Below are 27,145 nucleotides of genomic sequence, written 5' to 3'. Positions count from 1 at the left end.
TTAGCCTCTGGAGTAGCTGAGACTACAGGTGTGCACTACCACACCCAGCTAATTTTTTAATTAATTAATTAATTATTTTTTTTTTATTTTTTTTTATTTTGAGACAGAGTGTCCCTCTGTCATCCAGGCTGGAGTGCAGTGGTGCGATCTCGGCTCATTGTAACCTCTGCCTCCTGGGTTCAAGCAATTCTCCTGCCTTAGCATCTGGAGTAGCTGGGACTACAGGTGCACGCCACCATGCCCGGCTAATTTTTGTATTTTTAGTAGAGACAGGGTTTCACAATATTGGTCAGGCTGGTCTCAAACTCCTGACCTCAGGCAATCCACCCACCTTGGCCTCCCAAAGTGCTGGGATTACAGGCATGAGCCACTGCGCCTGGCCTAATTTTTTATTTTTTGTAGAGACAGGGTTTCACCATGTTGGCCAGGCTGGTCTCAAACTCCTGACCTCAGGTGATCTGTCTACCTCAGCCTCACAGAGTACTGGGATTACAGGCATGAGCCACCGCACCCGCCCTTTGAGGTTGGTTTTATATATTTTAGGAAGACATAAGATATCAATCAACACATGTGAGGTGTCCATTGGTTCAGTCCAGAAAGGTGGAACAACTCAAAGTGAGCGAGGGTATTTACAGGTAACAGGTGGTTTCAAAGATTTTCTGATTGGCAATTGGCTGAAAGTTAAGTTAGTATCTAGAGATCTGGAATCAAAAGAAAGGAGTGTCTGGGTTACGATAAGGCGCTATGGAGACCAAGGTTTGTATGAAGTAGATGAAGTGTCATAGGTGGCTGCCCTTTGAGACAATAGAGGACAAATGTTTCCTATTTGTTGGGTGGGCATGGTAACTAACTCATGCCTGTAGTCCTAGCACTTCGGGAGGCCAAGGCAAGAGGATCACTTGAGCCCAGGACTTCAAGACCAGCCAGGGCAACAGAGTGAGACCCCATCTCTATAATTTTTTTTTTAATGTTTTCTATTTAGACCTTTACAGGATGCTAGATTCTCAGTTAATCTCACCAGGATTTGGAGAGCCTGGAAGAGGAAAAATCTAGTTATATTCATATAAATTCTTTACAATGCAAATTTTCCTCCACAAAAGAAGCCTTTGTAGGGCCATTTTTTTTTTTTTTTTTTGTAATGGGTTGAGGGGAGGGGGAGAAAAGAGGAGGCTCCTGAGGCCATTTCAATATGTGGCAAGGTAACTTTTTTTTTTCTTTTTTTCCTTTTTGAGACAGAGTGTTGATCTGTTGCCCAGGCTGGAGAAAGAAATAACCATAAAAATAGCCAATCAGCAGCCCATGCTACTGCTGTGCCTATGAAGTAGCCATTCTTTTATTCCTTTCCTTTCTTTTTTTTTTTTTTTTTGAGATGGAGTCTCGTGCTCTCCCTCAGGCTGGAGTACAGTGGCGCAATCTTGGCTCACTGCAGCCTCTGCCTCTCTAGTTCAAGCAATTCTCCTGCCGCAGCCTCCCGAGTAGCTGGGATTACAGGCATGTACCACCACACCTGGCTAATTTTTATATATTTTTTAGTAGAGACAAGGTTTCGCCATGTTGGCTAGGCTGGTCTTGAACTCCTGACCTCAGGCGACCCACCCACCTTGGCCTTCCAAAGCACTGGATTACAGGCATGAGCCACTACCCAGGGCTGAAATGCTGCCTTTTTTGGTCTTTGTTTTGTGGCTGGGTGGGGTGGTGCACACCTGAAGTCCTGACTACTTGGGAGACTGAGGCAAGAGTATCCCTTGAGAAGTTCAAGGCTGCGGTGAGCTATGATTGCACCACTGCACTCTTGTCTGGGTAACAGAGTGAGACCTTATCTCAAAAAATGAATGAATATATCTTTGTCTTTTGAAATCTACCCTCTCCTTCCAAGTCTGGGTCAGGGACTAGTTGGACTAGCGTGACTGATTTCTCTTCGTTTGCCCAACAGAGTCTCACTCTGTTGCCCAGGCTGGAGTACAGTGGTGTGATCTCAGCTCACTGCAACCTCTACCTCCTGAGTTCAGGTGATTCACTTGCCTCAGCCTAGTGAGTAGCTGGGATTACAGGCATGTGCCATGACACCCAGCTAATTTTATTTATTTATTTTTTTGAGACAGAGTATCATTCTGTCACCCAGGCTGGAGTGCAGTGGAATGATCTCAGTTCGCTGCAACCTCTGCCTCCTGGGTTCAAGCGATTCTCCTGCTTCAGCCTCTCAAATAGCTGGGATTACTGACATGCACCATCAAGCCTGCCTAATTTTTGTAGTTTTAGTAGACATGGGGTTTCACCATGATGGCCAGGCTGGTCTCGAACTCCTGACCTCAAGTGATCTACCCACCTCAGCCTCCCAAAGTACTGGGATTACAAGTGTGCACCACCACACCCGCCTGGCTAATTTTTGTATTTTTAGTAGAGACGGGGTTTCACCATGTTGGCCAGGCTGGTCTCGAACTCCTGACCTCAAGTGATCTACCCACCTCAACCTCCCAAAGTACTGGGATTACAAATGTGCACCACCACACCCACCTGGCTAATTTTTGTATTTTTAGTAGAGACGGGGTTTCACCATTTTGGCCAGGCTGGTCTCAAACTCCTGACCTCAGGTGATCCACCCACCTGTAATCCCAAAATTCTGGGATTACAGCCATGAGCCACTTTACCTCTCTCCCACAGACTGCACTCCCATCCCTCATCCTTAACCCCCTGGCAACCGCTAATCTGTCCTTCAGTTCTAAAATGTTGTCATTTCAAAAATGGTACAAGCTGGATGTGGTGGCTCACGCCTGTAATCCCAGCACTTTGGGAGGCTGAGGTGGGTGGATCACCTGAGGTCAGGAGTTTGAGACCAGCCTGGCCAACATGGTGAAACCTCATCTCTACTAAAAATAGAAAATTAGCCGGGAGTGGTGGCATGTGCCTGTAATCCCAGCTACTTGGGAGGCTGAGGCAGGAGAATCACTTGGGCCCAAGAGGCAGAGGTTTTAGCACTGCAAGTCCTACAATCCAGAAACCCCCTCAATCCCAGGAAAATCATGATAGTTGGTCACCCTAAAGGGAGATCCAAATTCTCTCAGCTGGGCATAAGTCTCCCCACAAAAATGAAGAAAGGAGGCTGGATGCGGTGGCTCACGCCTGTAATCTCAGCACTTTGGGAGAGCGAGGTGGGCGGATCACGAGATCAGGAGATCGAGACCACCCTGGCTAACACGGTGAAACCCCATCTCTACTAAAAATACAAAGAATTAGCCAGGCGTGGTGGCGGGTGCCTGTAGTCCCAGTTACTCGGGAGGCTGAGGCAGGAGAATGGCATGAACCTGGGAGGCAGAGCTTGCAGTGAGCCGAGATCATGCCACTGCACTCCAGCCTGGGCGACAGTGCAAGACTCCCTCTCAAAAAAAAAAAAAAAAAAAAGAAGAAGAAAGGAAAGTATTTCCATTAAAAGCCACCATTTAGCCTCCTGCTGGCCTAGGGAAGTTCCTCTAGACTCAGGTCTGTACTTACCTGAAAAACCCCTGGGAGACAAGCAAAAGATAACAATGACTGTGCTAATTTTCCAGTTGCAAATGTGGCTGTGAAAGTCAGGGGACTGATCAGATGCGGTGGTTGACGCCTGTAATCTCAGCACTTTGGGAGGCTGAAGTGGGTGGATCATGAGGTCAGGAGTTCAAGACCAGCCTGGCCAAGATGGTGAAACCCCATCTCTACTAAAAATACAAAAATTAGCCGGGCACGGTGGCAGGCGCCTGTAATCCCAGGTACTCGGAAGGCTGAGGCAGGACAATGGCTTGAACCCGGGGGGGCGGAGGTTGCAGTGAGCCGAGATGGTGCCACTGAACTCCAGCCTGGGTGACAAGAGCGAAACTCTGTCTGAAAAAGAAAGAAAGAAAGTCAGGAGACCAGAGACACTTGGGTCCTGAACCTTTGTTAAATCCTGGTAAAATTTAAAAAGCCCTATATCAAATTAATTCGAATTAATAAGAAATTTTAGCTCTCTTCCAAGCATTATTTATGTAACAAAGCAAATGATCACAAGTTAAATCGTACTATTCCTTCTAGCCCTCAAAGAGAAGCCCTGTTGTTCAGCTGCTAGCTCTCTTGTGTGCTTATCTCAGTTTTCAGTTCCTCTGTTTTTGTGTGTGGGGAGGGGGGGCGGGTTTGTTTGTTTGTTTTGTTTTGTTTTGAGACAGAGTCTCACTCTTGTCGCCCAGGCTGGAGTGCAATTGTGTGATCTCAGCTCACTGCACTGCAACCTCCACCTCCCAGGTTCAAGCTATTCTCCTGCCTCAGCCTCCCGAGTAGCTGGGATTACAGGAGCCTGCCACCAAGCCCAGTTAATTTTCATATTTTTAGTAGAGACAGGGTTTCACTATGTTGGCCAGGCTGGTCTGGAACTCTTGACTTCAGGTGATCTGCCCGCCTTGGCCTCCCAAACTGCTGGGATTACAGGTGTGAGCCACTGCGCCCAGCCGAGTTCCTCTGTCTTGAACTGAGAAGTAAGATTCTCTTTTGAGGAGGATTGGTTAAGAGGCAGCCCCTAGAGCCATATTGCTGAGTTCAAAACCTAGCTCGGCTGTGTGACTATGAGCAAATTACTTACTTTCTTTGTGCCTCAGTTTCTCCCTTTGCAAAATGAAGATAACAATTATATAGGGATGTTGTGAAAATTAAGATTAATAAATGTTAGGTGCTTGGAATAAGGGTTGGCAAACTTTTTCTATAAAGGGCTGGAGAGTAAATATTTTAGGCTGTGGGCCCTACGGTCTGTGATGAAACTATTCAACTCTAAGGAGCAGTCATAGACAAAATGTAAATAAATGGGCATGGCTGTGTTCCAGTACAACTTTATATAAAAACAGGAGGCAGAACCAAAGACTGATATCAGCCCAGATATGCTTCAACAAGTAAATAGTTAAACTGGTACATCCATATCATGGAATACTACTCAGCAATAAAGAGAAATGAATTGTTTATTCATGCGACAGTTAGAAAGAATCTCCAGAAAATTATGCTGAGGGGGAAATAAAATTCCCTAAAATTACATACTGTATGGGGATTGGGTATGGTTCCAGTTGTGTAACTTTTTGTGGGGGGGTGGGGGGCGGGGGGCGGAGGGGCAGAGTCTTGCTCTGTCGCCCAGGCTGGAGTGCAGTGGTGTGATCTCAGCCCACTGCAACTTCTGCCTCCCAGGTTCAAGTGATTCTCCTGCCTCAGCCTCCCGAGTAGCTGGGATTACAGGTACCTGCCACCACACCCAGCTAATTTCAGTAGAGACAAGGTTTCACCATGTTGACCAGGCTGGTCTCAAACTCCTGACCTCAGGTGATCCGCCCACCTAGGCCTCTGAAAGTGCTAGGATTACAGGCGTAAGCCACCACATCCGGATTGTAACATTTTTGAAATGACATTTTAGAACTGGACGACAGATTAGCAGTTGCCAGGGGGTTAAGGATGAGGGCTGGGAGTGCAGTCTGTGGGACAGAGGTGTGGGTGAGGTTATACAAAGGCACAATGAGGAATCCCTGTGGTCTTGAAACTGTTCAATATCTGGACTGCGGTGGTGGACACACAAGACATATGTGATAAAATTTTATAGAACTTAATACACACACAAATGAGTACAGCTAAAAAGAGAAATCTGGTCGGGTGCGGTGGCTCACGCCTGTAATCCCAGCACTTTGGGAGGCTGAGGTGGGCAGATCACCTGAGGCCAGGAGTTCAAGACCAGCCTAGCCAACATGGCAAAACCCCATCTCTACAAATAAGAGAAATCTGAATAAGATTGGTGGGTCATATGAATATCAACATCCCGAATGTGATATTATACTATGCTTTTGCATAGTTGGAGCAAAATGGACAAAATGTAAAAGAGATCTCTGTATTATTTTTCACAAGTGCATGTGAATCTGCAATTATCAAAATTATTTACTTCTCATTTTAATTTGTAGAGATGGGATCTCCCTGTGTTGCCCAGGCTGGTCTCAAACTCCCAGGCTCAAACAATCCTCCCATCTCAGCCTCCCAAGTGTGGGGATTACAGTTGTGAGCCACCACGCTTGGTCCAAAATTTTTTCAATTCAAAAAAAAAAAAAATAACTAGTGGTGGGGCTGGACTTGGCCTGTGAGTTGACCCACCGCCTGTTAGCAGTCCCTGACCACTGACTTCATGCCTGGCAAATGCTAAGTACCATATAAGTAGGATGACCAACTCCTTCTGGTTTGTCCAGGACTTTCCAGCTTTGCAGTGTTAAAATCAGGACAGTCCGAGTCAATTGGGTTGAGTTGGAAGCCTGATTATACACTTTTTTTTTTTTTTTTTGAGATGGAGTCCCCATTTGTCGCCCAGGCTGGAATGCAGTGGTGCAATCTCAGCTCACTGCAACCTCTGCCTCCTGGGTTCAAGCAGTTCTCCTGCCTCAGCCTCCCGAGTAGATGGGATTACAGGCACACGCCATCATGTCCAGCTAATTTTTGTATTTTTGGTAAAGACAGGGTTTTGCCATGTTGGCCAGGCTGGTCTGGAACTCCTGACCTCAGGTGATCCGCCCACCTCAGGCTCCCAAAGTGTTGGGATTACAGGCATGAGCCACCTTGCCCAGCCTTTTTTAAAATAGATTTTTTAAAAGACAGGGCCTTGCTATGTTGTCCAGGCTGGATTGCAGTGGCTTTTCACAGGTGCAATGATAGCACGCTGTGGCTATCATTCACTGCTGGCCTTGAAACTGCCTCTGCCAAATTATGACAGTAAGATAAATTTTACATAGTTGACTCCATCTTGCTTCTGACCTCCAAACTCCTTGGTCATTCCTGGGCATAGGCCAAGCTAACTTTGGGAGGAATTTAGTTTATAGTTTTACCTTAAAGCAAAGATGATAATAGCCCTCCCCAAAACTAAACCACCTTTGTAAAACTAATGAAAGGCCACAAGGTGAGGAGGATGAGAGGGGACTGAATTCTGATAAAATAGGCGCAGTTTCTATAATCCTTTACTGCTCAGGAGTCATGTGGCCAGAGGTCACAAGATTTGTGACTTTCCCAGTTGTTTCTATAGATAACGTCACCTATAGAACCTAAGGTTGTTGTTGTTGTTGTTGTTTCTTTTTTGAGATGGAGTCTCACTCTGTCGCCCAGGCTGGAGTGCAGTGACATGATCTTGGCTCACTGCAAGCTCTGCCTCCTGGGTTCACACCATTCTCCTGCCTCAGCATCCCTAGTAGCTGGGACTACAGGCGCCTGCCACCATGCCCGGCTAATTTTTTGTATTTTTAGTAGAGATGGGGTTTCACCATGTTAGCCAGGATGGTCTCGATCTCCTGACCTCATGATCTGCCTGCCTTGGCCTCCCAAAGTGCTGGGATTACAGGCGTGAACCACCATGCCCGACCAACTTAAGGGTGGTTTTTAAAGATTTTTCCACACTAATCCCACCTGGACTCATGACTCAACTGATCTTGTGACCCCACCCAGAACTTTTTCCACACCCCTATGAATTCATCTCTAACCAATCAGCAGCACTCATTCCCTAGCCCCTTGCCCACCAACTTGTTCATAAAAACCCTAATCTCAAGCATCTGGGGAGCCTGATTTAAGTGATAATTCCAGTTGTCCTGTGTGTACTGGCCTTTGTCAATTAAACTCTTTCTCTACCGCAACGCTGTGGTCTCAGCGGATTGATTTTGTCTGTACAGTGGGCAAGAAGAACCCATCAGGTGATTACAGCCTCAAGCAATCCTCCTGCCTCAGGATCTTTGGAGTAGCTGGGACTACAGACATGCACCACTGCTCCCAGCTTTCGATACCTACTTATTAAGTATCACATCCTGGAAAATCCCTCAGTCCCAAGAAAGCCAAAACAGTTGATCATACCAAATGTAAGTGTTATTATTTTCTACACTGTTATTATCATTTAATAAGAATCACACGTATGCCACATGTATATGAACTCTAAGCTCTGCCAGATCTTTTTTTTTGGAGACAAAGTCTCACTCTGTCAGCCAGGCTAGAGTGCAGTGGCACAATCTCTGCTCACTCCAACCTCTGCCTCCCAGGTTCAAGCAATTCTCCCGCCTCAGCAGGAGGCTATAGTAGCTGGGACTATAGGCAACCACCACCACGCCTGGCTAATTTTTGTATTTTAGTAGAGATGGGGTTTTGCCATGTTGGCCAGAGTGGTATCTAACTCCTACTTCAGGTGATCCACCTGCCTTGGCCTCGCAAAGTGCTGGGATTATAGGCGTGAGCCACCACACCTGGCCCATACATGTGTTTTGTTTGTCTGTCTGAGACGGAGTCTCGCTCTGTTGTCCAGGCTGGAGTGCAGTGGTGCGATCTCGGCTGACTGCACTGCAAGCTCCACCTCCCGGGTTCAAGCGATTCTCCTGCCTCAGCCTCCCGGGTAGCTGGGACTACAGGCACCCGCTACCATACCCGGCTAATTTTTTGTATTTTTAGTGGAAACGGGGTTTCACCGTGTTAGCCAGGATGGTCTTGGTCTCCTGACCTCGTGATCCGCCCGCCTCGGCCTCCCAAAGTGCTGGGATTACAGGTGTGAGCCACAGCGCCCGGCCCATACATGCGTTTTAAATAATCTGAATGAGTTGTCAGTATTTGAATACTGGTAGATTTCACATAAAGATCTGAATTTCTGTCAATATCTGGCTTCTTTTGAAATATGTATATAAAAGTATGGGAAAAGAGGGTCTACTTTCCTGATGGCTGATCTGAGGATCTGGAAAGGAGCATGAGCTCTCCAGTTTACCATGGTACCTACTATTCCCTGATGCCTTCCAGACACTGAGGCCAGTGAAGATTACAGGTTATCTTACTTAAGCCAGCTCTATTCATTGCATCTTAGGTTCCTGTTATGCATTTCAGTTTGTTACTCCTGTCCAGAAATTAAACTCCATCTGAGTAGACATTATTTCTGTTTTGGTTTCCATTATGCCCAGCATAGTACCATAGGACGTACTTAATAAAGTTGAGAAAGAAAGAAAAGAAGACTGGGCGTGGTGGCTCATGCCTATAATCCCAGCACTTTGGGAGGCCAAGATGGGCAGATCACAAGGTAGAGATTGAGACCATCCTGGCCAACATGGTGAAACCCCATCTCTACAAAATACAAAATATACAAAAAATACAAAAATTAGCTGGGCATGGTGGCACATGCCTGTAGTCCCAGCTGCCTGGGAGGCTGAGGCAGGAGAATCGCTTGAACCCGGGGAGCGGAGGTTGCAGCGAGCTGAGATTGCGCCACTGCACTCAAGCCTGGTGACAGAGCGAGACTCCGTCTAAAAAAAAGAAAGAAAAGAAGGAAAAAAGGAAAGAAGGAAGGAAGGAAGGAAGAGAGGGGCAAGGAGGGAGAGCCTTCCCTCCCTCAGTTGTTTTCTCCCTCTGTTGCTCTGTTATTTGATCAGAGCAACCCAAAAGGACTAGTATGGGTTTCGTTACCTTTCATCTCCAGACGTAGGAGATAGAACAAGAACATTTGCAAGGGAAAAAAAAAGGTCAGATAATAGGGTTGAAAGAAAAAGAAACAAAAATGACCCCATTACCTGGGCATGCTTGCATGTGCCTGTAGTCTCAGCTACTCAGGAGGCTGAGGCAGGAGGATCACTTGAGCCCAGGAGTTCCAGGCTGCAGTGAGCCATGACTGCACCACTGCACTCCAGTTTGAGTGACAGAGTGAGACCCTGTGTCAAAGAAAGAAACGACCCCATTATTCAGATCTAGCAGCATGCTGCTATTTACCAGATTTAGCAGCCATGCTATTAAATAAAGATGTTTTTAATTAACAAAACTTGCCTTTTCTTTAACAGTTTTCACTTTTCACTGAGTAATGCAAAAGAGGCATGTGCTTTTGGGGGGTGGGGAGGCACTGATGCAAATTGGGGTAGCGAAAAACATGCTTGAACTTGCCCCCTCTGGGCTTAGTCGGCACTCTCTATGCCCTGTCAAACACTTCTGGAATGAACATTTGATGTTCCGGGGGTAAATCAAAAATAACTCCAAGGTGACATGTGATGCAGACCCTTGAGATTATGTGTTTGTAATCGTATGAGATTAAAAAAAAGAGGAAGCAGAAACACACACATATATACACACGCAACCTTTCTACAGCTGGGCGCGGTTTCTATCAGCCTGGTCGACAAAGCCAAGCTTTCTGTAAAGAAACAAGCTGGGATCTTTCAAGGCCTTGGGTTCTGGGTGCCACTCTAAGGTCCTGCCTCTGCAGTTGACTTTTACACATCTGTTTTGTGAGACTTCAAAACCTCAATGTTCTGGCCACTTGGTTCTTGCAGCTGGCAATTGGCACATTTAAGGCCTCTCCCCAAATGAAGGCCTCTGAAAATATATTTGAAAAATGTAGCCCTCACCAAGTTTAAAAAGGCTATGAATAAAGATCGTTTGAACCTTGAAGCTCCACCTGAAGGCAGCAGTCCTTGGAAAGATTCCTCAAGCTGGGCATGGTGGCTCATGCCTGTAACCCCAGCACTTTGGGAGGCCAAGGCGGGAGGATCATTTGAGCCCAGAAGTTCAAGACCAGCCTGGGCAACATGGCAAAATCCTGGCTCTACAAAAAATACACAAAAGTAGGCCAGACGCAGTGGCTCACACCTGTAATCCCAGCACTTTGGGAGGCCGAGGTGGGCAGATCACGAGGTCAGGAGTTCGAGGCCAGCCTGGCCAACATAGTGAAACCCCATCTCTACTAAAAATACAAACATTAGCTGGGTGTGGTGGCACATGCCTGTAATCCCAGCTACTTGGGAGGCTGAGGCAGGAGAATTGCTTGAACTTGGGAGGCGGAGGTTGCAGTGAGCCGAGACCGAGCCATTGCACTCTAGCCTAGGTGACAGAGTGAGACTCCATCTCAAAAAAAAAAAAAAAAAAAAAAAACCCACAAAAATCAATTAGCTGGGTAGCTGGGTGTGCACCCACGGTCCCAGCTACTTGAGACGCTGAGGCAGGAGGATCACCTGAGGCCAGGAAGTTGAGGCTGCAGTGAGCTGTGATTGCATCACTCAGTGCCAACCTGGGTGACAGTGAGACCCTGCCTCAATCAATCAATTCAAGAAAATATTCCTCCAGCACCAGTTTTCATGCAAGGGAATTTTTGTTCAGTTTGGTTCAGCCAAATAAAGTCCAGGATAGAACCTGGGTCTATCAGAGTTCCCCAAATTTCAGTGACTCATGTAACGCCTTTGAGATTTTTGCCATCGCCACAAACCACCTTTTTTTTTTTTGACACAGCGTCTCGCTCTGTCACCCAGGCTGGAATGCAGTGGTGCAGCTGTTACAGTAGGTAGCTAGTCAGACATGAACAGAGCAAGAGAGAGTTCCCCCACAACACACACACACCAGGAATGTCAGGTGACCACAGGTGACCATCAGGTGATGCTCAGGTGGTTGTTAACTATCCCTCTAAATAATGACTGGTCTCAGCCGACGCCAGGGAAAGGCAGTCTCCCAATAAGCAGAAAAAAAAAACCCTGAAACTGGTGATCAGCAGCTTCCCAATAAGATCTCAGGACTGGGTAAATGGACTCAAGCATGGGAATTAAGAGGCAAAATGGCAAAGTTTAACTGATGACCGTCTAGGGACATTCAACTGGTTAAGGGAAGAATGCCTCAAGTGAGCACGTACACAACTCCAATAAACACATTGTACGTGCAGACAGCAATCCCCAATGAAAAATCACGGGAGAAGGAACTCAAGGCCCCGGAAGTATGTCAGCGTATAAAACACAAATCACAGGTAAAACAGGGCGCTTGATTTCTCAAGTCGCCCGCCTGACCCTCTTCCAACATAGAAAGGCCCTGTTTCTACAAAAAATTTAAAAAATTAGTCAGATGTGGTGGTGCACACCACTAATCTCAGCTACTTGGGAAGCTGAGGTGGGAGGATCACTTGAACCCAGAGTTTGAGGCCACAGTGATTACCCCACTGTATTCCAGCCTGGGCAACAGAGCAAGACCTACCTCAAAAGAAAAAAAAAAAATATAGGTTTGACCAGTTAGAATTTTTCATTCCTTCTGGGTACAGTGATTGGTTCAAGAATGGGGTTGTGATCCAAGCCAAGTCTTTGAGGCTCAGTTCTTAAACTTTTGTTGCAACAGTTGCCTAAAAGATTCCTCTGGAATTGCTAACTTGGTAGGAAGTAAGTCTACAGTTGCTGGAGCCACCACTCGGTAAGATTCTGCCTGAGAATAAAGCGGAGATGAGCAATAAAAACAGAGACCAAATAATTATGACACTGTTGCTCAGATCCAGCCATGCCTGAAGCTGGGAAACTCTGAACTTTTGAGTTGTGCCAGCCAATACATTTCTCCCTAACATCTTTTTTCTTTTTGGTTTTTTATTACTTGCAATTGACTGATATATATACCATCACAAATGGCAGGATACATAGCAGACATTATTGTTGGCCTACCCAAAAACTTTTCTTCCTTTTTAAATGAGAATTCTGGTTGCGACCAGATGTTCACCTTTCTCCTGCTGGCCATGTGCTTCCCGGGAGATGGATCCCAGTCCCAACCCCAGCCTGAGGAATAGATATGAACCAATCACGGTGATCCAGACCACTTGTCAGTGGTTGGTTTAGGCTTATCACGTGATGCCCTCTAGCCAATAAGACAAGAAAAAAACTCCGCTGCACGCTGGGAAAGGTTTTTCTCATTAACAGAAACATGTTGTTATGACTTGAATGTCTGAAATTGTGGGCATTATCGTGGCATCACGAGTGAGAATATCTAACACACTAAGAGAGGCAGAGAAGAACTGCAGAAAGAATTTAGGTTCTGACAATATTTGAGCCCCTGAGAACTATCTATACCTATGGATCCTTGACAGCTTGCAAGAGTTGCTCTCTCGGTGGCAGTTACTGTAGTAACTGAAGCCTCCCAAACCGACACCACTACTCAGGAGAAGAGCATATGCTCAGGGCTTTCTCTTGAAAGGGAAGAAACTGCTTCCCTTCCAGAGTCCCAGATAAAACCTTGGATCTCATTGCCTCTCACTCAGTGATGTGTTCATCTGTGAACCTAATAAGAAGGCCAGGGAGGCCGGGCGCGGTGGCTCACGCCTATGGTCCCAGAACTTTGGGAGGCCAAGGCGGGCGGATCAACTGAGGTCAGGAGTTTGAGACCAGCCTGGCCAACATGGTGAAAGCCTGTCTCTACTAAAAAAATACAAAAAAATTAACCGGGCGTGGTGGCATGTGCCTTTAATCCCAGCTACTCAGGAGGCTGAGGCAGGAGAATCACTTGAACCTAGGAGGCAGAGGTTGCAGTGAGCCGAGATTGTGCCGCTACACTCCAACCTGGGTGACAGAGTGGGATTCCATCTCAAAAAAAAGGGAAGGACAGGGTAAAGAAAGTACTTTGATTGATGTAAGCCAATCAGGACCCAACTCTGGAGCATGGGGTAAAGCAAATCTTTTCCAAAACACATGGAATTGGAGTGTGGAAGTTGGTGTTCTGTGGTTCCATTAATGGTGTCCTGGAAAGATTACAAAAGAACACTTACATTCTCTTCCAACCCAGGAAGTCATAGGACTTTGGGGGCGGGGGTGGAAGGAGAAAGAAAGAAACATGGCATTTGCTCAACATGGTACTTAGCATTATAGAAGATTAAGAAAATGTATAGCACATGATCCCTGCTCTCAGAGAATTTACAAGTGAGATTAACTGCCCCTTAATATAACAGTTTGGGAGACCTGCCTTCAAAGACTGTATTTTTTTTGTTGAATACTCTGTTAGAGTAACGCTAGCCACTGTAACAAATAACGCTCACATTTCAGAGGCTTGCATAATAGAAGTTTATCTCCTCTAGCGCTGCATTGCCAGTTGACTGACAGCTTTCCTCCATCCCTGGGGCCTCATCGTTGATGTCTGCATCCAGTGGTGGCAGGGGAAGGAGAATGGAAAAGGCGCACGTTTCTCAACTGCTTCGTGCAGAGCTAATACACATTGCTTTTGCTCACATTCTATTTGCAGAATGAATCACAGGCTGTACCCAGATGCAAAGGGGATTGGGAAATATTGTCCCTGGCTGCTTTCCAATGACAACTCTATACCCTAAGGATAACTAGACATCTCTGTCACTCAAATATTGCCTGTAATAATGGCAAGTACCCACAAGGATGCAGAAATGCCTTGATCATGTTTAAGCAATTTAAATCATATACCAAAATTTCTCACTCTCAGCCTATTGACACTTCAGGCCAGATAATTGTTTTGGAGTCATCCTGTGCATTGTAAGATTCAGTTTAGCAGTATCTCTGGCCTCTACCCACTAGATGCCAGTAGCACCCCCACCACCAGTTGTGACAATCAAAAACCTCTCCAGACAGTGCCAAACATCCCCTAGGACACAGAACATTTCCATCCCCCAGAAAGTTCCCTCTTGCCGCTTCCCAAAACAACGTAACCACTGTTCTGACCTTTATCACCCTTAGTTTTATGTGGAGTCTGTTCTTAGACTCCACATAAATGGAATCATACAGAATGAACTCTTTTTTTTCTTTTTTGAAACAGAGTCTCGCTCTGTCACCCAGGCTGGAGTGCAGAGGCATGATCTTGGCTCACTGCAACCTCCGCCTCCCTTGTTCAAGGGATTCTCCTGCCTCAGCCTCCCAAATAGCTGGGATTACAGGTGGCTGCCACCACGCCTGGCTGATTTGTTTATTTTTTGTAGGGACATGGTCTCACCATGTTGGCCAGGCTGATCTCAAACCCCTGACCTCAAATGATCCACATGCCTCAGCTTCCCAAAGTGCTGGGATGACAGGTGTGAGCCACTGCATCCAGCATGAACTCATGTATCTGGCTCCTTTCACTCAAATAATGCTTTTCAGATTGAGTCACGCTGGATGCCCCAGCAATTCTTTCCTGGCTGTTGTTGAGTAGAATTCCATTTTGGGACCATACCATCATTAGTTTACCCTCTTGTTGTCAGGCACTTGGTCATTTCCAGTTTGGACTATTATGAAACAAGCTTCTATGAACATTCTGGAACAAATTATTTTTACTTTTTTTTTTTGAGATGGAATCTTGCCCTGTCGCCCAGGCTGGAGTGCAATGGCGAGATCTCAGCTCACTACAACCTCCACCTCCTGGGTTCAAGCGATTCTCTCGCCTCAGCCTCCTGAGTAGTTGGGACTACAGGCGCGCACCACCACGCCCAGCTAATTTTTTCCTCAGGTGATCCACCCTCCCCGGCCTCCCAAAGTGCTAGGATTACAGGCATGAGCCACCGCACCTGGCCTGGAACAAGTATTTTTATGGACATGGGCACACATTTCTCTTAATCCAAGAGTGGAATTACTGGGTCAGCAGTAGGTAAATGTCAAACTTTATTAGGTATTGTAGTTAACCTATATTATTTTTAAGTTGTATTTATTTATTTATTTATTTTTATTTTTTATTTTCTGAGACAGGGTTTCACTCTTGTTGCCCAGGCTGGAGTGCAATGGTGCGATCTCTGCGCACTGCAACCTCCGCCTTCCAGGTTCAAGCAATTCTCCTGACTCAGCCTCCCAAGTAGCTGGGATTACAGGCATGCACCACCACGCCTAGCTAGCATTTATTTATTTTTTAGAGGGTCTTGCTATGTTGCCCACGATGATCTCAAACTCCTGGCCTCAAGCGATCCACCTGCCTCAGCCTCCCAAGGTGCTAGGATTATGAGCGTGATCCACCACACCTGGCCTTCTCCTTGTACCCTTTCCTTCACCCTTCTTCAGAGGTAACCACTCTGAGCCTTCTGCTCTGTCCTTCTAGAACATTCTTTCTATTTAGGCAGCTAGTGTATAGCAGTTAAGAGCTTAATGTGACCTTGGGCACATGTATGAACTCTCTGTGTCTTCCTCATTCCTAAAAAAGGCATTCGTTTGTTTGTTTTTTGTGACAGTCTCGCTGTGTTGCCCAGGCTGGAGTGCAGTGGCATGATTTCAGCTAACTGTAAACTCCACCTCCTGGTTCAAGTGATTCTCCTGCCTCTGCCTCCTGAGTAGCTGGGACTACAGGCAGGTGCCACCACACCTGGCTAATTTTTGTATTTTTAGTAGAGACGGGGTTTTGCTGTGTTGTCCACGTTGGTCTTGAACTCATGACCTCAGGTTATCCACCCACCCGGCCTCCCAAAGTGCCGGGATTATAGACGTGAGCCATCGCACCTGGTCTGTTTGCGGTTTTTTGCACATTTCTATATGCTATGGTTTTACTATCCCCTTGAAAATTCATGTTGAAACTTAACACCCAGTATGGCAGTACTGAGAGGTTCAGCTTTTAAGAAGTGATTGGGCTTGGCCCAGTGGCTCATACCTGTAATCCCAGCACTTTGGGAAGCCAAGGTGGGCAGATCACCTGAGGTCAGGAGTTCAAGACCAGCCTGGCCAACATGGTGAAACCCTCATCTCTACTAAAAATACAAAAATTAGCCAGGTATGATGATGCGTGCCTGTAATCCCAGCTACTGGGGAGGCTGTGGCAGAAGAATTGCTTAGACCAAGGAGGCCGGAGGTTGCAGTGAACCGAGATCGTGCCACTGCCCTCCAGCCTGGGTGACAGAGTGAGACTCTGTCTCAAAAAAAAAAAAAAAATCAGAAGTGATTGAGTCATGAAAGCTCTCATGAATGGATTCATCCATTCATGAATTAATAGATTAATGAGTTAATGGGTAAATGGATTAATGAGTTGTCACAGAGTGGGACTTGTGGCTTTAGAAGAAGAAGAAGAAGAAGAGAGACCTGAGGTAGCTGCTCAGGCCCCTCTTCATGGGATGCCCTGTGCTTCTTCGGGTCTCTGCAAAGAGTCCCCAACAGCAAGAAGGCACTCATCAGATGCAGCCCCCCAAGCCTGGGACTTCTCAGCCTCCATAATTGTAAGAAATAATTCCTCATATATGTACCTACTATGTACTCACATAAATTAAAAATTAAAAAAGAAATAATTCCTTTTATTTATAAATTACCAAGTTTTATGTATTCTGTTATTTCTGTTATAAGCAACAAAAAACGGACTTAAGACAATATTATTGAATTTTCCAGAAAGGTCACTTCTGTATAAATTAAGGGAAGACTGTACTTTCTTTTGTTTGTAACATTACCAAAATTTGTTCACTACTTTAGAAAATCATGTCACTTCTGGCAATGCAACTCAATAAAACTCAAGGGAATTTTCATCACCAGTAATCACCCCTATGTGGGTCCACATTCAAGGCTGTCCCTTCACAGTGTCCCTTCACGCATCTGACCTCTCCGATGCGTACTCAGTTAGATGGGGCTGAACACACTCATACCAAAATCTCTGTGTTAGGGCATCATATGGGGGTGTTCCAATGACAAAAGGAAGAAGGGTAGAAGAGATGCTGAACAGACATTAAGAAGAGTTGGCCAAGACAGGCGGATAGCCTGAGCTCGGGAGTTCGAAACTAGCCTGGGCAACACGGTGAAACCCCGTCTCTAGTAAAAATACAAAAAAATTAGCCAGGTGTGGCAGCGTGCGCCTGTAGTTCCAGCTACTCAGGAGGCTGAGGCAGGAGAATTACTTGAACCCAGGAAGCAGAGGTTGCAGTGAGCTGAGATCGCACCACTGCACTCCAGGCTGGGTGAAAGAGTGAGACTCCGTCTCCAAAGAAGAAGAAGAAGAGTTGGCCTTGCTGTAATTATTCCCATTTCATAGGTGGCTGATGCAAGGCACAGAGAGATTCAAGTGGTTGAGGAATGGAGGAGGCAGACTCAAACCCAGTTACCACCGCAACTTACTTACTGCCTGTGTTAGTCAGGGTTCTCCAGGGAAACAGAACCAGTAGGATAGATAGATGATAGACAGATAGACAGACAGATAGATAGATAGATAGATATTATATTAATAGATGATAGGTAATAGATTGAGAGATGATAGATCGCTTCTTGGCCTTTTGGCTAAAATCAAGTGTAGATTTTAGATAAGTGATAGATAATAGATGATAGATGATAGGTAGATAGGTACATAAATAGATGATAGGTAGATAGATGATAAATAGATGATAGGCAGATAGAGCAATAGATTGATTTATAATAGATAAATAATAGAAATCGATTGATAGATGATAGATTGATAGATAATAGATTAATAGATAGATGATAGATAATAGATTGATAGATCATAGATGAGATAGGTGATAGATACCCAATGATAGATAGATAGATAATAGATAGATAAATAGATGATAGGTAACACCCATAATCCCACCACTTTGGGAGGCTGAGATGGGCGGATCACCTGAGGTCAGGAATTTTAGAACAGCCTGGGCAACATGGTGAAACCTCATCTCTACTAAAAATACAAAAATTAGCTGGGCGTGGTGGCGCGTGCCTTTAGTCCCAGCTACTTGGGAGGCTGAGGCAGGCGAATCGCTTGAACCCAGAAGGCAGAGGTTGCAGTGAGGCAAGATCACACCACTGCACTCCAGCCTGAGCAATAGAGTGAGACTCCATCTCAAAAAAAAAAAAATCAGCGATAGGTAGACAGATAATAGGTAGGTAGGTAGATAGATAGATAGATAGATAGATAGATGATAGATAGTTATGAATAGGAAGAGATTTATTACAGGGATTGATTCATAGGATTATGGAAGCAGAGAAGTCCCACTATCTGCCATCTGCAAGCTGGAGGCCCGAGAAAGCTGGTGATGTGGCTGCAGTCCAAATCTGAAAGCCTGAGAACCAAGGCAGCCAACAGCATCTGTCCTGGTCCAAGTCAGAAGGCCTGAGATGTCCAAGGGCAGGAGAAGGTGGATGTCTCAGCTGAAACAGAGAGAGAATTCACCCTTCCTCTGCCTTTTTCTTCAATTCAGACCCTCAAGGATTGGGTGATGCCCATGCAAGCTGGCGAGTGAGGTTCTTCTTTACTCAGTCTATTGTTTCAAATGCTAATCCCTTCTGGAAACACCCTCCTGGAAATGTTTTACCAGCTACCTAGGCATCCCTTAGCCAGTACTATGTGCCGCATAATTTTCTGGCAACTGTTCTCATAAACTGTTGAAAAATTGCATTGATAAATAAAGGTAAACACAGGCTCTACTGTTCCTTGTGTTCTCTGACACAGCATCCAATCGCTGGGCGTCAGGGAGTGAGTCCCAATGTTACAGGGTACAAAGAGTTCAGCAAAGAAATGCTCTCAGCTGGGAAATTTGAATATATCAAGTACCTGCATATTTGATGACATTAGGAATTATTGTTAACATTTTTTTTTTTTTTGAGACAGATTCTTGCTCTGTCGCCCAGGCTGGAGTGCAGTGTGGCACAATCTCGGCTCACTGCAACCTCTGCCTCCTGGGTCAAGCAACTCTCCTGCCTCAGCCTCCTGAGTAGCTGGGATTACAGGCAAGCACCATCACACCCAGCTCCTGAGGCCGACCTCGGCCTCTCAAAGCACTGGGATTATAGGCATGAGCCACCACACCCGGCCATTGTTAACTTTTAAAATGCATGATATTAGAATTGTGATTATGACCAAAGTCGAGTCTTTATTTTTTAGAGATACACACGGAAGTATCCACAGAGTGGTGTGATAGCTGAGATTTGCAACCAAGTAATCCAAGCAGCAGGAACGAGAGTGGAGGGAAAGATGAAGCAGGATTACCCCTAAATTGCTAATTGTCAGTATCTTTTATATGTTTTTATTTTTCTTTTAGAGACGGGATCTTGCTTTGTTGCCCAGGCTGGAGTGCAGTGGTGGGATCATAGCTCATTGCAGCTTCGAACTTCTGGGCTCAAGTGATCCCCATCCTGCTTTAGCCTCCTGAGTAGCTGAGACTACAGGTGTGTGCCACCACGCCCAGCTGATTGTTTTTTTTTTTTTTAGATGTTGTGCACCCAGGCTGGAGTGCAGTGGCACAATCTTGGCTCACTGCAACCTCTGCCCCCCAGGCTCAAGTGATCCTCCTGCCTCAGCCTCCCAAGTAGCTAGGACCACAGACGTGCGCCACCACACCTGGCTAATTTTTGTATTTTTGGTAGAGATGGGGCTTCACCATGTTGCCCAGGCTGGTCTCAAACTCCTGAGCTCATGTAATCCGCCTGCCTCGACCTCCTAAAGTGCTGTGATTACAGGCATGAGCCACCGTGCCCGGCCCACGCAGCTAATTTTTAAATTTTTTGTAGAGACAGGGTCTCGCCATGTTGCCTAGGCTGGTCTTTAACCCCTGGGCTCAAATTATCCTCCTGCCTCAGCCTACCAAAGCAGTGGGATTGCAGATGTGAGCCACTGTGCCCAGTTGAGCTGATAATTGTAGAAACCAGATAATGGACAAGGGAGATGAGGATACTATTTTCTCTCCTTTTGTATGTTTGATATTTTCATAATAAAATAATAATAATAAAGGAAAGCTCCTGCTATAATTTTTCCTTTCTTTTTTTTTTTTTTTTTTTTTTTTTTTTTTTTTGAGACAGAGTCTTGCTCTGTCGCCCAGGCTGGAGTGCAGTGGCATGATCTCGGCTCACTGCCACCTCTGTCTCCCGGGTACAAACGATTCTCCTGCCTCAGCCTCCCAAGTAGCTGGGATTACAGGCACGTGCCACCATGCCTGGCTAATTTTTGTGTTTTTAGTAGAGATGCATTTCACCATGTTGGTCAGGCTGGTCTGGAACTCCTGACCTCAAATGATCCACCTGCCTCGGCCTCCCAAAATGCTGGGATTACAGGCCTGAGCCACCATGCCCAGCCTTATTTTTCTATTTAAGTCTGTAAAGCTGACTTCTCCATAAAAGGCATTCTAATTCATATCTATTGATAGAAAACCACAGTTAACAATCTATACGCCATGTATGAAATTAGAAGCAGGTGAATTAAAGCTATCCAGTCATGAACTGCTTTCACTCTTGCTCAGAGTTCATCTTGACGGCTTCCTAATTCCCTGAAGACTGTCAGATGAGGCAGAGAACAATATCTCCCAAAAGTTTTTGTGGTATCTGAAGAAAGTGACTCATTGGAAACTCAAAGTCAGGGCCTGTGGGTTACTTATAATGATAGTTAACTCTTACATAACAGTGACTGCATGCCAACCTCTCCTGTTAGTACTTGACAAATATTAACCCATTTAATTTTTATCAATCTCAGGAAATACGTACAATTATTAAGCCTATTTTACATATGAGGAAACAAAAGCATAGATCGTTTAAATGACTCATCCAAGGTCTCATAGCAAGTAAGAGGTGGGGCCAGGATTTGAAAGCAGGCAAACAGATTCCGTGACTACATTCTTCATCATGATTTCGACCACCTCCATATTATTTTGGTAATGCATCTCTGGAAGTTTACTGAGCATCAGATAACAGCGAATTGGGGGTAGGTTGGGGAAAGCAGTTAAGATCGGTGTTCATTCTTTGCCAACCTGAAGTATTCCTAGAAATAGCAGATAACTGAGGCCGGGCGCTGTGGCTCACACCTGTAACCCCAGCATTTTCGGAGGCCTAGGCAGGTGGATTACTTGAGGTCAGGAGTTGGAGACCAGCCTGGTCAACATAGTGAAACCCCCGTCTTTACTAAAAATACAAAAATTAGCTGGGCGTGGTGGCCCGTGCCTGTAGTCCCAGCTACTCGGGAGGCTGAGGCAGGAGAATCACTGGAACCTGGGAGGCGGAGGTTGCAGTGAGCTGAGATCGCACCACTGCACTCCAGCCTGGGCGACAAAGCAAGACTCTATCTCAAAAAAAAAAAAAAAAAAGAAGAAAGAAATAACAGAAAATTTACATTATGTGTCTCCCCTAGCAAAGCTATAATAAAATAGCCACCATTTAGGGAACTGCTGCTATGAATAAGCTGCTGTGCTCACAGAAAAATACACCATGATAATCTCAGTTGCATCAATAAATATTCTATGTACCAGGCTCTGTTCTAGGCACTGAGGATACAGCCCTGAAAAGACCAACATGATTTAAACCCACGTGGAGCTTCTTGGGACCTACATTGACCAACATAGTGGGGCAGAAGAGATGCTGCACACGTCTAGAGCTTATACCTTGAAAAACTTCGCAGCTTCCATTTTCACTCTTTTGGAACTCTGCCCCGAGACCACCACACCAGAAGAAACCCTGAAAGAAAAGCCCCAGAATGAGAGACACTTAGCCACCTGGCTGTCCCGGCTGAGCCTTCAGCCACATGCAGCCTCATGAGCAAACCCAGGTGAGACCAACAGAAGGGCCATGCAACCACCCAAAGACTCATAAGAAATAATAGGCCAGGCCCAGCGGCTCACACCAGGAATCCCAGCACTTTTGGAGGCTGAGATGGGCAGATCCCTTGAGTCCAGGCCAGGCATGGTGGCTCATGCCTGTAATCTCAGCACTTTGGCAGGTCGAGGCAGGCGGATCACTTGAGGTCAGGAGTTTAAGACCAGCCTGGCTAACAAGATGAAAGCTCGTCTCTACTAAAAATACAAAAATTAGCCAGGCGTGATGCCACATGCCTGTTATCTCAGCTCCTTGGGAGGCTGAGGCAGGAGAGTCACTTGAACCTGGGAGGCGGAGGTTGCAGGGAGCTGAGATGGTGCCACTGCACTCCAGCCTGGGTGACAGAACAAGACTCCATCTCAGGGGTTGAGGGGAGATCCCTTGAATCCAGGAGTTGAAGACAGCCTGGGCAACATGGTAAAACCCCGCCTCTACAAAAAATTAGTTGGACATGGTGGTACAGGCCTGTAGCTCCAGCTACTCAGGAGGCTAAGGTGGGAGGATCACTTGAGACCGGGAGGTGGAGGTTGCAGTGAGTTGAGATCACACCACTGCACTCCAGCCTGGGTTACAGAGAGACACGCCATCTCAAAAAATAAATAAATAAATAGTGGCCATTTATTGTATCAAACAAATTCCCAATACATCATTCAGTGTCCAACTCGGGGTGGGGGTGTGTTTTTTTGGGGGGAACCTAATTTATCTCAGATCATAGAGATTCAAACCAAGATCAAAAGAGCTGGTGGTTGGTTGTTGTTTTTGAAAACTCATAGCTAGACCCTCAAAAGTTAATAAATGCAACAGGATTTAAAACTCAGCTTTGTTTGTCTTGGTGTGTTACGAAAGAACACAAGAAAAAAATTGCATTTCACTGCTCCTGTGGCTTAAGAAAGCAACCAAACAAGTCAATTAACTTGTAAGTGAGGGCCCAGTCATGTGGTGGAGAGACTCTCCTGCCACACACAATCACTTACAGAGGAGCGGAGTCAATAACAGCCAAAGATTTCACCTGATAATTGTCAAAATGTTTAAATACACCATTACAGTGTGCAAATAGGACTTTATCTTCAGCTCCAAGCACATCAAAACCGCTGGTTTAATTCCAGCAGCTTGTGCTTTCAAAGGAGTATTGAGTGAAGGCATACAGGGATGGGCTGAAATCCACACCTTCCCCCAGGCAGATCAACAAACCTTTTTGCTGGGCTGAGTCCAGCTTCTGAACTTTTGTACAAAATCTCTAACACCCACTGTCACAAAAAACTGAAGACCTGTCTTAGGACCAGGGATGGATCCAGGTTTTGTGGTACCTGAAGCTTAGACAATTTGGGGGAGCCTTCTTTAAAACAAATACAAAATTTTAAGTACAAAATTAGGTATAAAAGTGAATGTTTAGGCCAGGTGCAGCGGCTCATGCCTATAATCCCAGCACTTTGGGAGGCCGAGGTGGAAAGACTGCTTGAGGCCAGGGGTTCGAGATTAGCCTGGGCAACATGTGAGACCCTGTCTCTACAAAAGATTTTTTAAAATTAGCCAGGTGTGGTGGCATGTGCCTATAGTCCTAGCTACTTGGGAGCTGAGGAGGGAGGATTGCTTGAGCCCAGAAGGTTGACACTGCAGTGAGCCGTGATTGCACCACTGCATTCCAGCTTGGGAGACGGAGCGAGTCCCTGTTTCCTGTTTCAAAAACATAAATAAAAAAGAAGAAGAAGAAAGAAAAAGAAGAAGAAGAAGGAGAAGGAGAAGGAGAAGGAGAAGGAGAAGGAGAAGAAGAAGAAGAAAGAAGAAGGAGGAGGAGGAGGAGGAGAGGAAGAGGAGGAGAAGGAAAAAGGTGAATATTTAAGGTGAGAACAGGGCCAGATGCAGTGGCTCACACCTGTCATCCCAGCACTTTGGGAGGCCGAAGCAGGCACATAGCTTGAGCTCAGGAGTTCGAGACCAGCCTGGCCAACATGGTAAAACCCTGTCTCTACTAAAAATATACACACAAAAAAAATTTAGCCAAGTATGGTGGTGTGCACCTGTAGTCCCAGCTACTTGTGGGGGGCTGAGGTGGGAGGATCACTTGAGCCTGGGAGGTTGAGGCTGCAGTGAGCCAAGATCGTGCCACTGGACTCCAGCCTGAGTGACAAAGTGAGATCCTGTCTCAAAAAATAAATAAAATAAAATGAGAAATCACAAAAAAGTCATGGGGCTGTGTTAGCCAGACTCCAAAATGCCCTCCAGTGATCCAATGATCCTTTGCCTCCCGGTGTGCCCACCGTGTGCAGTGCCCTCCTCTATTGCACCAGGGTGGTCTGTGTGACCCGTAAAATTTGGCAGGAGTGATGGTGCATCATGACAATACAGCTTCTGTCTTGGTTTCTTTCTCTCTCTCTCTTTTTTTTTTTTTTTTTTTTGAGATGGAGTCTCACTCTGTTGCCCAGGCTGAAGTGCAGTGGCACCATCTTGGCTCACTGCAACCTCCACCTTCTAGGTTCAAGTGCTTCTCATGCCTCAGCCTCCTGAGTAGCTGTGATTACAGGCGTGCACCACCACACCTGGCTAATTTTTGTATTTTTAGTAGAGATGGGGTTCACCATGTTGGCCAGGGTGGTCTCAAACTCTTGACCTCCAGTGATCTGCTCGCTTCAGCCTCCCAAAGTGCTGGGATTACAGTTGTGAGCCACCACACCCAGCCCCTCTCTCTTTCTTAAAACTTCTCTCTTGGTTTCTCTCTCTCTTGCTTAGTGAGGGAGCCAGCTTCCATGTCATGAGGGACTGAAACCTTCTGACCACAACCACATAAACAAGCTCAGAAACAGATCATCCAGCCCCAAAGAGGCTTCCAGCAGCTGCAGCCCAGCCAACAGCATGACTGTAAACAGGGGAGATACCCTGAAGCAGAACCACCCAGCAAAGCCACTCCTGGATTCTTGACCTGCAGAAACTGTGAGATAAATGTTTATTGGTTTAAGCTGCTAAATTTTGAGGCAATTTGTTACACAGCAATAGGTAGCTAATACAGAGGCCTTCAGAGACTCATGTTCCTGTCTTCTGGGATGGTTTTAGGTCATTATTTATTTATTTACTTACTTACTTATTTTTCTAGACGGGGTCTTGCTCTGTCTCCCAGGCTGGAATGCAGTGACTCAATCACGGCTCACTGCAGCCTCAAACTCCCAGGCTCAGGAGATCCTCCCACCCCAGTTTCCTGGGCAGCTGGGACTACAGGCGCGTGCCACTGAGCCCAGCTTTAAGTAATTTTCCAGAAGCGTTCACATACAAATGCTTTCTCTTTGCAGCCTGGATTCCATCCCCACTGAAAACTCCTTCCAATGCCCAGCACTACTGAATCTCTGCTTCCTAAAGATGTGTGGAACACTGAGTAGGAACTCAAGCTATATTTGCTGAATACATGGATATATAAGAGCCTTGCAAGAGTGATATTTCATCCTTATTTTATAGATCAGGAAATGGAAACTCAGAGACATTAAGTAACTAGCTTAAGATCACACAGCTAGAGACCGACTAAGTCTTAATTCCTCAATGGAAAGTTTTTAGAGCCTGTAGTGTCAATTTCTTTGATGCTTTCCATAGTACATACTAAATGCTTAATGCAGATTGACTGAAAGAGTTAATAATGTGAGATGGGTGTGGTGGCTCACACCTGTAATCCCAGCACTTTGAGAGATTGGGTGGTTGGATGGCTTGAGCCTAGGAGTTCAAGAACAGCCTGGGCAACATACTAAGACCCTGTTTCTGCTAAAGGGTGTGGTGGCTTACGCTGCACCTATGGTCCCAGCTACTTGGGAGGCTGAGGTGGGAGGATTACTTAAGCCAGGTAGGTCAAGGCTGAGGTTAGCTGTGATCGTGCCACTCACCTCTAGCCTGAGTAACAGAGTGAGACCCTGTCTCTAAAAAAAAAAAAAAAAAAAAAATTAAGTTAATGGCATAGCAGGTCTTTATCTAGTTAGGTAAATGTCTCTTTAATATAGAAACAAGAGGCCGGGCATGGTGGCTCAAGCCTGTAATCACAGCACCTTGGGAGGCCAAGGTGGGCGGATCACTTGAGGCCAAGAGTTGGAGACCAGCCTGGCCAACATGGCAAAACCCTGTCTCTACTAAAAATAAAAAAAAATTAGCCAAGCATAATGGCGCACATCTGTAGTCCCAGCTACTTGGGAGGCTGAGGCAGGAGAACTGCTTGAACCTAGGAGGTGGAGGTTGCAGTGAGCCAAGATCGCACCACTGCACTCCAGCCTGGGTGACAAAGCAAGACTCCGTCTCAGAAAAAAATAAAATAAAATAAAATAAATATATATATATATACACACATATATATATACGCACATATATATACACATATATACATATATATAAATAAAAACAGGAACCATGGTGGGGTGGTGGCAGGGGCAGAGAAAATAATGTGTTATTATACTTTCTTTCTCACAAACAGTAATGGAGCAGTGGCAGTCTTTTATGAAAAAAAACTGACAAAACCACTTCAAAAGTGTCCAAACACTAAAATTTAAAATAATAAAGGGTTTGTATTTCATTTCATGAACAACATTAAAAAGTTTTAAAAGCCTATGTAAAACCAATTAATTTGTGGTTCATGTCCCACTCTTTTGAACAGTAACAACATCTCCAGATTGACGCACACAGTTAGAGGTCTAACCACCCAAGAGTAACCATGGGCAATCCTGGGATGGCACTTTCTTCCCTTCAAGTGATCACTAGAGTTGACCAAGGTCAAAAGTTAACCAAGTGTTCCAGCAGCCTGGGGGTTGTGGTGAATTACGTGAGTGGCCTGCTTTCCTTTGAACCCTCCGATTCTCTGCAATTGCAAAGATTTAGGAGTGTGGATATTCTAATTAGGCCATGTGAAATTTAATTTCATAGTGGCGAAATTTGCAAGGTCTTCTAAATGTGCACGGAATAAACATGGAGCCTTTGAAAATTCA

The 27,145-nt window shown here is 45.6% G+C and overlaps 1 long non-coding RNA gene across 2 annotated transcripts; it reads left to right on the top strand.

Moving 5' to 3' along the window:
• Positions 1–824: 824 nt before the first annotated feature.
• Positions 825–27,145, top strand: LOC129021354 (uncharacterized). Of its 2 annotated transcripts, XR_008496043.2 has the most exons (6): positions 825–936; positions 7,674–7,856; positions 21,857–22,152; positions 23,846–24,027; positions 24,927–25,127; positions 26,818–27,145. It is a non-coding gene; the product is annotated as an uncharacterized LOC129021354 (long non-coding RNA). The 2 variants fall into 2 exon arrangements; XR_008496044.2 differs by lacking the exons at positions 21,857–22,152; positions 23,846–24,027 and having other exon boundaries at positions 854–936.

The sequence above is a fragment of the Pongo pygmaeus genome, chromosome 21, assembly GCF_028885625.2.
Source record: "Pongo pygmaeus isolate AG05252 chromosome 21, NHGRI_mPonPyg2-v2.0_pri, whole genome shotgun sequence".
Lineage (NCBI taxonomy): Eukaryota > Metazoa > Chordata > Mammalia > Primates > Hominidae > Pongo > Pongo pygmaeus.
Note: the sequence above shows the minus strand (reverse complement) of the source record. Positions and strands in the feature narration are given on the sequence as shown.